The 12,954-nt window shown below is 39.0% G+C and overlaps 1 protein-coding gene across 2 annotated transcripts in view; it reads right to left on the reverse strand.

Annotated features, from left to right (window-relative positions):
• LOC143887660 (protein NETWORKED 1D-like) overlaps positions 1 to 12,954 on the reverse strand; it is a 46,712-nt gene that overhangs the window by 18,277 nt on the left and 15,481 nt on the right. The window lies entirely within an intron of this gene.

The following is a 12,954-nucleotide window of genomic DNA, read 5'->3' on the forward strand; positions in this document are numbered from 1 at the left end:
AGAGTTGTTGAATGCTACGATGGGGAGGTAACACTAGACATGATCATTTTATTATTATGAGGAATGCTAGATTCACAAGCACCCTTGCAAAAAAAGGGCAAAGGGCGCCCCTATTGGTCAAATTCCATTAAAGACACTCATGATCGTAATTTTTTGTGCCATCTTAAATGGAATTTGACCAATGGAGGCGCCCTTTGCCTCTTGTTTTGCAAGGGTGTCTGTGAGTCTAGCATTCCTCTAATTATTATTTAGAGTAAGAAATCATAAATTGGGAATCACCACTAATATATATTGTTAAATAAGTGCACAAGCCTAGAGGGCATTTATGTCATTTCACACATAATAATAATAATATTTTTGTGCGTGGAGAGAGGGAACTCTCTAACGCACTCTTCTCTCCCTTTCTCTCGTCTAACTCTCTCTCTCTCTCTCTCTCTCTCTCTCTCTCTCTCTCTCTCTCCTTTTAACATGGTATCCTCCCTAAAAGGTACCATATCTAAACCCTCAAACCTCAGCCCCCTCTTTTCACTTCTTTTTTACAGTTCCTTCATCCTCTTTTTTGGGTTTTTAAACCTAGCCCTAACCACATCACCTCTTTAATCCTAACCCTAGCCGAACCCTCTCATCCAACCCCTCTATATTTTCGCCCCCTTCCCTTGGCCATCTGACAACCCTAAACTCTAAATCCCGTATGTGATCCTTTTAAAACCCTAACCTTAGTTCTTTCTATTTTGTGATTCCATTATAACGGTTTCCCTTTGTGACCAAATCAGCCCCTATTTGGCTCTTCTTAATGATCTAAAGAGGTTTGCCATACTCTTTCTCTTGTTATTAGTGGATTGTGCGATGGTTATTATTGGTATTTTCTTGTGGTAATCGATTTGTTGAAGGTTTCGTGGAAGTGGTGGTGTTGTTGATTGTTGGTTTCTCCATGGTTGATTGATGATTCACGTTGTGATCTCTTGGTTGGTTCATGTGTGTGGTCTTGTTGGAGGGTGAGGTTGATTGTTGTTGATGTTTTACTATCTACTGTTGGTGGGTATTGTGTTGGATGTTGATTATTGTCGTAAGACCAAAGTGTTAATTGGTTGTTGTTGGTGGCTATGTGGGACGTATTGTCATCTTATATGGTTTTTGTCACCTTCATTATGATGGTTGTTTGTTGGTGACTACCTTACTGTTGGTGGATGTGTTGGAAGTATTTTGTGGAAGAGTGGTAGATGTTCACTGTTATTGATTGCTTAAGTCGGTAATTATTATCGGCGTTAGTGTAGTGGTTGCCGACTATTATTGGTTGCATCATGAATCCTGTTGATTCATCTTCGTAGCAGATGACCTCCCTTAAAGATGATGAGGTTCATGTTTCATCTATGGTTCCCTCCACTAGCTCTTCTCATATGGGGGCCCACATAGAGCCTCCTCTCCAAATGACCTCTATTCGTCTTGATGGAAATGATTATCCTACTTGGAAGAGGGCAGTTCGTATATATCTTTTGGGTCAAGGCAAGGTTCGTTTTCTTGAGCAGTCTCCTCCAGATGTGAAAGATCCCACTTATGCCAAGTGGGAACAAGAGGATGCAGTGATTCGATCCTTCTTATGGGGTTGTATGGATTCGCAGCTTGCTGCTAATATAATGTATCTTGATTCATCTAAGGAAGTCTGGGACCAGGCCACAATTTTGTATTCAGGAGCAGATAACATTACTCGCATGTGTGATCTACTCTCAGATTGGTTTAAATTTCAGCGCGGTGACAAGTCTACAATAGAACATTACAGCTCATATATTTCATTGTGCCAGCAACTTGACACACTAATGCCTTTCACTGTCGATCCCATCGTCCTTGCAGAGCGTCAAGAAAAACTGCGTGTGGTTCGCTATCTTGATTCTTTAGGACCAGATTATCTTCAGATGAGACAGCAGATATATAGTTCTGGGTCCCTTCCATCTCTTTTCGAGGCATTTTCTCGAGTACAGCGTATGGGAACGGTTCCAATTAGTGATCATTCTCTAGATGGATCCACTTTGGCCACATCCACTAGGGGAGATCGTGGTTGTAGTTTTACTAGACTTGGTCGTGGACGAGATGGAGGTTCCCGTGGTCGTGGTCGTGATGGAGGTAGCCGTGGTCGTGGTCGTGATTCAGGGGGAGGCCGTGACCGTGGGTCTAGATATTGTTCCCACTGTCGTATGGAGGGGCACACTATTGATTATTGTTATGATTTACATCCGGAGCTTCGTCCATCTCGATCTACCACCGCATCTGTTGCTACATCTGATAGCCACCCCTATGCCTCTGTTACAGGGTCTCCTCCTGCTTTACCACCTGTTTCTACTCCTGCTCTTTTGGTTCAACGAGACTGTGATGATTGACCGAGCTGAGTATGAAGAACTTTTGCGCCTACGTGATCGAGGCAAGCAGCCCATTGCCACTTTTGCCCAACCAGGTAGCTCATCTTGTTTCTTTTCTAGCGATGCCTCTGGATCATGGCTCATTGATTCAGGGACATCCCGCCACATAACTGGTAATTTCAAACTACTTCTTTCCAATCAGCATCGTCTAGTACACCTCATACTGTTACTTTAGCAGATGGTACTACCTCAATCGTCTCCGGGGTCGGTGTAGTTCCCATCTCTAAAGACCTCTGTTTATCTTCAGTTCTTTATGTTCCTTCCTTTCCTGTTAGTTTATTGTCTGTGCGTCAATTGACGAAAACTCTGAATTGTTCTGTTTCTTTCTTTCCTTCTTATTGTATTTTTTAGGATGTGAGAGGGCTGGCTTGTACTATCTTGATTCTACTGTTGGTGTTGCGCTTCACACCTCAATTGATGCTTATCAGTGGCACTGTCGTTTGAGCCACCCTCCTGCTGATAGTCTTAGGAAATCTCCTTTTATTACTACATCTATTGAGTCCTTTTCTTGTAGCACCATCATGTGTCTTTCCCTGCGCGTGGTGATCGTCATGCTTTACGGCCTTTTGAGCTTATTCACTCAGATGTGTGGGGTCCCTCACGTACTGTTTCTTTATTGGAATTTAGATACTTTGTTATATTTGTGGATGATTTTTCACGAGTTGCGTGGTTATTCCTCTTGAAGGATCGTTCTGAAGTGTTTAATGCGTTTCGTAGTTTTTACTTTGAAATTGTTAATCAGTTTAAATGTTCTATCTCTTGCTTGCGTACAGATAATGCTAAAGAATATTTTTCTAACATTAATGGTTTTTGTCATTTTCTTGATTCAGGTGGCATCATTCACCAATCATCTTGTGCATATACTTCGCAGCAAAATGGTGTTGCAGAGAGGAAGATTAGATATTTATTAGATATTACTCGCACTCTCATGTTTCAGATGCGTGTCCCAAAAGTCTATTGGGGAGATGCAATGCTTACAGCATGTTTCTTAGCAAATCGTCTCCCTTCTTCAGTGTTATCTGGCAAGACACCTTTCGCTACATTGTACCCATTAGGTGATCCCTCTCCTTTACTTCCACGTATAATTGGGTGTACATGTTTCGTTCATAAGTTAGGACCTAGTCTCAATAAGCTAGATCCTCGAGCTGAAAAATGTATCTTTTTATGATACTCTCGTACCCAAAAAGGATACAAGTGTTATAATCTTCGACTGCGCAAAACTTATGTTTCTGCAGATGTTACTTTCTTTGAGGATAGTCCTTATGTTTCAGACCATCCTTCCACTTCTGTTGGGGTACCAACTACACTATTTCCACTGCCACCTTATTCTGTAGAGCCATCTCCAGTGGTTGGTGGTAGTGAGACACCCGAGGGTGATAAAGAGCCAAAAGTTTATACTCGAGGACCACGACAAATTGTTTTCTCAACTGCTCAGCCATTATCTCATACAGTTGATCCTCGTCCTCAATCGGAAGCTCCTACGTCAGGTACTTCTCTTCCTATCTCTGATTCACCTATTGCCTCTCGCACTCGCTCACATGCTACTGCACATCCCATTTCCCAGTTTGTTTAATATGAGCATCTCTCACCCTCCTTTCGTTCATTTGTTTCTAGTGTCTCTTCTATTTCTTTGCCTAAGTCTCTTTCAGATGCTCTTTACTCATCCTGGTTGGCGAGCGACTATGGACGCCGAAATTGCTGCTTTGCATTCAAATAATACATGGCGACTTGTTTCTTTGCCTTCTGGTGCGAAGACTGTTGGGTGTTGATGGGTCTTTGCAATTAAATATCTTCCTGATGGCACTATTGAACCGCTTAAAGCTCGACTTGTGGCTAAAGGGTATACTCAAACTTTTGGGGTTGATTATCAGGAGACATTCTCTCATGTGACCAAGATACCATCTGTTCGAGTTTTGATTTCTATTGCTATTAAATGTGGCTGGCCACTCTATCAACTTGATGTTAAAAATGCATTTCTCCATGGTGGTCTCAGTGAGGAAGTGTATATGGAGCAACCTCCTGGGTATGTTGCTCAGGAGGAGATGTGTTCATCAGTCTGTCGTCTTCAGGAAGCTATTTATGGACTCAAACAATCTCTGAGAGCATGGTTTGGGAAGTTCAGTGCTTCAGTTTTGAGATCTGGTATGAAACAGTGCGCTGTTGATAATTCTGTCTTCAGCTATCAGTCTACTACTGGATACATCTTCTTGATTGTTTATGTGGATGATATTGTAATCACAAGAGATGATAAAGTTGGTATACGTCGTTTGAAAACTTTTCTTCAAGAAGAGTTTTCTACTAAAGATCTGGAGTTTCTCAAATATTTTCTTGGAATCGAAGTGGCTCGTTCTAAATATGGATTGTCTTTATCACAGAGGAAGTACACCTTAGATATTTTAGAGGAGACAGGTTCTATGGGGGTAAAGCCAGCATCTACACCTATGGATCCAAATGTTAAACGACTTCCAGATGAAGGTGATTTGTTAGATGATCCAAGACGATAAAGGAGACTCGTTAGAAAATTGATTTATTTGACAGTTACTCGTCCTGACATTTCTTTTGTTGTGGGGGTAGTCAGTCAATTTATGTATTCTCCTCGAACTTCTCATTGGGCAGCAATAATTCAAATTATTAGGTACTTGAAAGGTACCCCAGGAAGAGGATTGTATTTCAAGAAGAATGGTCATGAGAGAGTAGAGGGATTCACAGATGCTGACTGGGCAGGATCTCCAGCTGATAGGAGATCAACAACTGGTTACTGCACCTTTGTTGGAGGAAATATGGTATCATGGAGAAGTAAGAAGCAAGACATTATGTCTAAATCAAGTGCAGAGTCAGAGTACACGGCCATGTCTTATACTAGTGGGGAACTAATCTGGCTACGTTCCTTCTTATCAGAGATTAGTCTCTCATCTTCAGGTCCAGCTCGATTATATTGTGATAACAAGTCTGCAATTTATATTGCCAATAATCCTGTCTTCCATGAAAGGTCCAAGCACATTGAGGTTGACTGTAATTTCATTCGCCAGAGGATTCAGAGAGGCGAAATATGTACAGTGTTCACTCGATCAGTAGATCAACTTGCAAATGTGTTTACCAAAGCCTTAGGACCCGCTAAGTTAAAAGATATTTGTAACAAGCTCAGAATGTATGATATATACACTCCGGCTTGAGGGGGAGTGTTAAATAAGTGCACAAGCCTAGAGGGCATTTATGTCATTTCACACACACATAATAATAACATTTTTGTGCGTGGAGAGAGGGAACTCTCTCTCTCTCTCTCTCTCTCTCTCTCTCTCTCTCTCTCTCTCTCTCTCTCTCTCTCTCCTTTTAACATATATGATGAATATTCAGATCATGGTATTTAATCTTTGCTTCTTTAGATGATGAATCATTTTTTTTTGAATCATTCACTATTGATAGTAATAGAGTGATCAATGATTCACTTGAAACATTGGTTGATGTGTACTACGAATTCATGAACAAAGAACCAAAAGAAATTGGATCAAATTGGCTCTGACAGCACATCGGAAAGATGAGCCAATGGAAAACCATTACAACAATTTCTTTATCGATATATATTGATCCGTTTTTATTAGATTCTGCGTTGAAGACTACTATGGATATTCATGACTCAACGCTTATTAAAGATCATGACATATGATCGCTTTGTATTGGAAATTATGAAACAAGGATTGATCCTTGAGAGTTTCAATGATAAATGTTCTTCGATACTTCAAAACTTGAGCAAGATTTCCCGGCATAAACTAATGTGCTGCATAAACTATTTGTAGCCAAATTTTCAGCCGCATAAATGATGCGGACAAAAATGACCACAAATGTGCCACACAAACTAAGTCTCTTATTCTTCAACTTTTATTTTCGTCATCTTATTTGTAGCCAAATTTTCAAGCATCAAATCTTGTCAGTTTGGCTCATCGTTTTAAATTTCAGCTGAAATTTCAAATTTCCACTAAGACTGAAACAAATTCGAATGGAATTGTTTTCTTCACAGGATTTCGTTGAAATTTCGACCAATTTCGCTTGGCAAGCGAAATTTCCTTTTTACAAGATTTCAACCAAAATTTCTGAAATTTCCATCGAAGACTTTCACTGAAATTTTAGAGAAATCGAAATTTTTTCACGAATTTTACAAGATTTCGGCTAAAATTCCCACCGAAACCAAAATATTTCAATTTCCATTTTGGCCGAAACCGAAATTTAACGCCTTGGTTTGGCTTATTTTGGTATTATTAGAAAGGTTTTTCAATTACCTATCTAACGAGCCCAATATCACATGATTTGGACGTGATTTGCGTAAGTTATGCCGATTTACGTATATGTTACTGTAACGACCTCATTTTCTTTAAAAAAAAGAAAATAAATTATTCTTTTAAAAGCTTTTATTTTATTCTAATGATCTAATTGATAAAGACACCCTAATTAACATACTTTAATAATATTAGTATGCACACTCTATTTAGATAGTGGGCCCTAGTAATTAACAACTTAAAGATTAAAAGGGATATGGGCATATTAGTAAATAAGTAAAAGAGAGAAAATCTAAACTAATTAACAAAATTAGGAGAAGATCCCAATCTCCAAAATACTAGCGGCACGCCACTCCTAAAGTTGGGGGTAGCGCACGGCCCACAAATTCCACAAACCTAAATTTGGAAAAGATCCCCCCAAAGTTGGGGGTTGCGCATGGCTTAGGGAGTTGCGCACAGCCCACAAATTCTACAAATCTAAATTTGGAAAAGATCCCTTGGAATCTTAGATAAATGCTAAGGTTAAGATGGGATACTAAAAATAAGGAGTTGGAGAATATCCTTTGGAGGGAATGAGATCCCATTTTTTGAGGAAACTTCTTTCCCCCAAACTGTGGAGGTGAAAAATGGAATAAATTGTGCATTATATATATAGGGGAAGGTGTTTGTGAGCGGCCCCTCATATAAGCTTATATGAGGTGACGGCTAGAAACATGGTGGGTCCACATTTTTGGGGTGATCAAAACCATTCATTTGATAGGCCCCGACATAGATAGGGTGTGCCTAAAAAATTGGCTCCATAGGATCATCCCAACCCTTCGAACTTGGAGGTGAAATGGGCAGGTATAAATTTGCCCAAATTTGCCCATTTTCACCTCCAAGCTCGAAGGGTTGGGATGATCCTATGCAGATGATTTTCTGGGCACACCTTATCTATGTCAGGGCCTATGAAATGAATGGTTTGGATCACCCCAAAAATGTGGGCCCACCGTGTTTCTAGCCGTCACCTCATATAAGCTTATATGAGGGGCCGCTCACAAACACCTTCCCCTATATATATAATGCACAATTTTTTCCATTTTTCACCTCCACAGTTTGAAGGGTTGGGATGATCCTATGCAGCTGATTTTTTGAGATGATGACTTTTATGAATGCTATGGGAATGGATGTTTTAATATTTATGAATGGTTTATTAATTGAATAGTATTCTTATTGCTTCCGCTATTTGCTATTATGGTTTACAAAAAATTTTACCGAATTTTACCTGTTTTTCCCGTAGCGACCCTGATGCTAGGAAATCGGGTCGTTACAGTTACAATTCTATTATGGGATTTCTATTTTAGGGTTGTTTTAGTAACATTTTTAACATTTAAGTTACTTTAGATGGACGACTAAGATTGATTGCTTAGGTCTTAAGTTAGGTTTTAGGATTTCTTTTATTTATAAATAGAAGTTATCAAAGCATTGTAATGGACCTTCTTTGGATTATTGAATGAAAATTGGTCATTGGGCTTTTTAGTTCTTTGAGAACTTTTGAATACTTTCCAGATTCGCTTTGAGAAACTCAACTTCAAAGGGGTCGAAATAAATATCATCCCCTTCGATGACAATTTAAGTATTGTATTGCCTACGACGGTGATCGAAGGGCCCTTTTCTACTTTGTTTTGTCTATTTTTACTCCGCTGCAACGCAACAAGGTAGTTCTAGGTTTTGGACTGCATCAATGGTGATGCTTTTGTACATGTGATATATGGATGGAAATTTTCCTAGAATTTTCGTCCGGTTTTTCCCATGAACTTGTTGTGAATTGATAAATCCTTCCTCTCTATATATTCCCTTCTTTTCGTCGATCTTATTGTACCCCACTTGAGCAGTTGTTTTTGTAACTGGGTTCAGAAGGTTTCTAGGATTTTAAAACATGTAATTTAAGTAGTTTTAAGTATAGATTAGATTTATAGTTGGAGAATGAAGGAGCTTCCGAATGTCTACTAGTGGGCTCAGAGTATTTGCTTCATCTCGTTCTAGAACGTGGGATAGTTTATAAGATTTGCAAAACTTGAATTTAATAACGTCCACAATCATCTATTTATTGAAAATTAATCCATCTCATGAAATTTTCAGATAAATAAAATCTTTATGGTTTGTCCATTTCACATTTGGATCTATACGATTAGAACTTATTTATTTTAATTTGACTGTCATAAATAGAGTACTCATATGGTTTTATTAATATTAGTTTCATAGAGATTTTAACAAAATTGTCTTAATTTATAAGTTTTTTGAAAATTAAATGATTGCAATGTTTTGAAAATCGGAATCGAATCGTAAATCGTAATCGGGGTCAAATCGTATCGGATTGTAAATCGTATCGTAAATCGTAAGATTCATTCAAAAATATAAAAAAATATGTACAAAAAAAAATTATAAATAAATTAAAGAAAAAAATATCCAATTATTCATTTTTCATCCAAATTCATTAATTCAAACAAAAACTACCATGATTAGCATTCAATATAGTAATATGAATTGTTTGCTGACAAACTTCCCACATACTATCATCTAATTCTCATCCAAACCCATGCACATCTTGGTTAATAATCTTTAAAAAAGACACAAGATTATATCAATTCTCAAAGTCTCAAACATCAAATGACAAATATCAATCATAAAAGATGGGAATCGATGTTGTCCTTATTATGGTAGTCTCCCACCTAGACTCCCACCTCGATGTGAGAAATGCTTTCAACAAATGCTTTGTGCTCGACTGGTTTGATTCGTTCGAAGTCCTACTCCTCTGTCTTCTTCCTTCTAAGGAGAGGGATTTCAGAGGCTTCTTGTAATATAATAAGGAAATGAGGTCTTTTGAAAGAAAGACATATTTTCTTTTATACAAAACTTAATTTGGATAAATCGCATAAATCGTATGAATCGTATGATTTACGATCGAATCGTAAGATTCATACAAATTAAGATTCAATCATGGGATTCAAATCGTTTTGCCTAAGAATCGTAAATCGTAAGATTTTCAAAACAATGAATGATTGAACGATTCATAATTATACGGATTCTAGGATGATGAACTTTACGGATTTAAGGTGATATATATATATATATATGAGGAAAGTGTTGGTGCGCTCGAGTGCCCAAAACTCATGTGGGCCCACTTTGTTAGGATGATCCAAACCATTCATTTGCAAGGCCCTTACATAGATGGGGTATTGGGGTGCGTACCAAAAACCAGCTCCATAGGATCATCCCTAACCCATCCATTTGTGGAGGTAAAAAATGACACTGATAGGGCCTTGCAAATGAGTGGTTTGGATCACCACAAAAAATGTGGGACCCATGTGATTGGGCACTCGAGCTCACCAACACCTCTCTCTCTCTCTCTCTCTCTCTCTCTCTCTCTCTCTCTATATATATATATATATATATATATATATATATATATATATGAGAAAACTGTTGGTACGCTTAAGCTCACCAGTTTTTTGGTGCGCTTAAGTTGTTATAACGCCTCCCATTCGTTTAAATGTTTGGGTCCCGCTTAAGCGCGGGAGGCGTTGTAACAACTTAAGCGCATCAAAAAAATGGTGCACTTAAAGCTCACCAACAGTTTTCTCCCTCTCTCTCTCTCTCTCTCTCTCTCTCTCTATATATATATATATATATATATATATATATATATGAGGAAAGTGAAGCTACACACTCGTGTAGCTAACTTACTACACCGACATCTTAAAATACAGTGGGCACACCTTGTTTGGGTGATCCAAATCATTCATTTGAGGGGCCCTCACATTGATAGGGTGTGCCTAAAAAAATCAGCTCCATAGGATCATCCCAACCCTTCAAACTGTGGAGGCAAAAATGGACAGATTTGTGAAGGTTTTTGCACGTCCATTTTTGCCTCCACAAATCGTAGGGTTGGGATGATCCTATGGAGCCAATTTTTTGGGCACAACCTATCTATGTGAGAGCCCCTCAAATGAATGGTTTGCATCACCCAAACATTGTGGGGCCCACTGTATTATAAGCCGTCGGTGTAGCTAAGTTAGGTACACAAGTGTGTAGCTACACCTCTCTCTCTCTCTCTCTCTCTCTCTCGATATATATATATATATATATATATATATATATATATATATATATATACTAGTAAAAAACCTCGTGCGATGCACGGGCCGACAAAGAACTGTACGGACCACATCATAGGTTGATCCAAACCGTCTATGTGATGGAACACAACATTAATAGGTTGTGCCCGTAAAATCATTTCCATAGGCTGATCCTAGCCCTCCAATCTATAGAGGTTTTCATAATCTGTTGTTCGTCTGAAGGTGCCCGAAATTTGTAAATATTTTTACAGGTGTGCGGAATTCGTAATATCCTCAAAAATTAATAAGTAGAAGTAGTTTTTCGTAATTGTCATATTTTGATACCTCTTCTTTGTAGTTTTTTCCGTAATTGTCATATCCATGTACCCATTGTCCGTAATTTCCCTCCCAAACTTTACTACGTAATGATTATTATTGGTAGCTTCTTTCTTTACGTATTATTGCTAGCAACCTTTCAAGAAATAGTATTTCCGTGCAGTATTTCATCACATCTAATAAGAAAAATCTCTGAATACATACAATTGCAAAGGATGGGCGAGACATAGCGTTTGGAGAAGGTGGCTAGCAAATCAAGATTCAAAATTACCAGCGAGGTGTTAATGCCACAGATTTTGCAAATAATTCCGAACATTCATACCTTTTTTACCCTCACATAGATAGTATGCACAGATGTGTGGGGAGGGCAAAAAACGGTAAAAATCATCCACATTGACCTGTTAAATGGACAAAATTCTCTCCTTTTCTCTTCTGCTATATAGTTGTAGATATATAACGTATTAAACTCTGTTCTAAAAGGCGGCCGCCTAGGCGCCGCTTAGGCGCTGGGCGCAGAAAAAACGCCCCGCCCAGGCCCTGGGCGTTTAAAAAGGCGGTCTCACTGCCTGGACGTTATTAGGCGGCCGCCCAGGCCCTGGGCGTTTTTGACGTTTTGTTATTATTTAATGTTTAGTGGTTATGCATAAAATGGTTTGGATTGTTATATATTCAAGTATTTGTATTATATATAAAAAAATGCAAGATATTATGAAAATATATTAATATCTAAAAATAAATAAAAAACGCCTCAAAACGCCTAGGCGCCGCCTTAGCACTAGGAGGTCAGTCAGTCGCCTAGCGCTTTTTAGAAAACTGGTATTAAACATGTTTCTTTCCTTTGTCATTTGTTTAAATTTTTCTCGGAAAACTTGTTTCCATGAAACATTTTTATTCGAATTTTTTCCATAGAAATTATTTTACAAAATTAAAAAAAAATCTTGTTTCTAAGGAAAATTGTAAACCTACTAGACTTGGATTTTGTCCATGGAATTTTTTACAGCTCATGCATAGCATGAGTGGGGCCCACTATTTTACCCCCTATGTTTTGATGGGGTGGGATTAGGGGTGCAACTTGGGCGGGCTCAACCCGAACCCGACGGGTTCAACCCAGTAAAAAGTCGAGTTGGGTTGAGTTCGGGTCGGGTTCGGGTTCTGGTTTAGGTTGAGTTTTCTCAACCCGGGTTGAGTTCGGGTCGGGTTGAGTTCGGGTCGGGTTTGGGTTGAGGGCTTGGGCAACCCGACCCAAGTGAACCCGATATTTTTAATAATATTTTTAATTTTTTAAGCATAAATTCTCGGGTTGGGTCGGGTTGAACTTGGGTTGAGTTCGGGTCGGGTTCGGGTTGGCAAAAAGGGTTCCTCAGGTCGGGTTGGGTTGAATCTCATCGGGTTGTAACTCGGGTCGGGCCGGGTTGAGAAAATGGTTGCTCGGGTCGGGTTCGAGTTGGCATCAACCCGACCCAACCCAACCCGAGTTGCACCCCTAGGTGGGATCACCATCTCCACCAACCATTTTAGAGTTCGGCCCACCATCTTACACCATGCAAACCTTGGGTCAGGAATGCTACTATATATACATACACACACAAACACACAGGACGCATGGTTTTAAATTTCGGCCGAAAGGTTTCGTTTCGGCCGAAAGGTTTCGGTTTCGGGAGAAAACGAAACGAAATGCACATAGTTTCATAAAAGTACAAAATTTCGGCCGAAACAATTCGAAAATTGCGGCCGAAACGTGTTCGGTGAAGTACAAAATTTCACCCGAAATTTCTGAAATTTCACCCAAAATTTCGTACCGAAACAGAAACGTTTCGGTTTCGCTGATGACCGAAACCA

Source organism: Tasmannia lanceolata, unplaced genomic scaffold (genome assembly GCF_043159265.1).
Source record: "Tasmannia lanceolata isolate RefF3 unplaced genomic scaffold, GAP_Taslan_0.1 ptg000012l, whole genome shotgun sequence".
In the NCBI taxonomy this organism is placed as follows: Eukaryota; Viridiplantae; Streptophyta; class Magnoliopsida; order Canellales; family Winteraceae; genus Tasmannia; species Tasmannia lanceolata.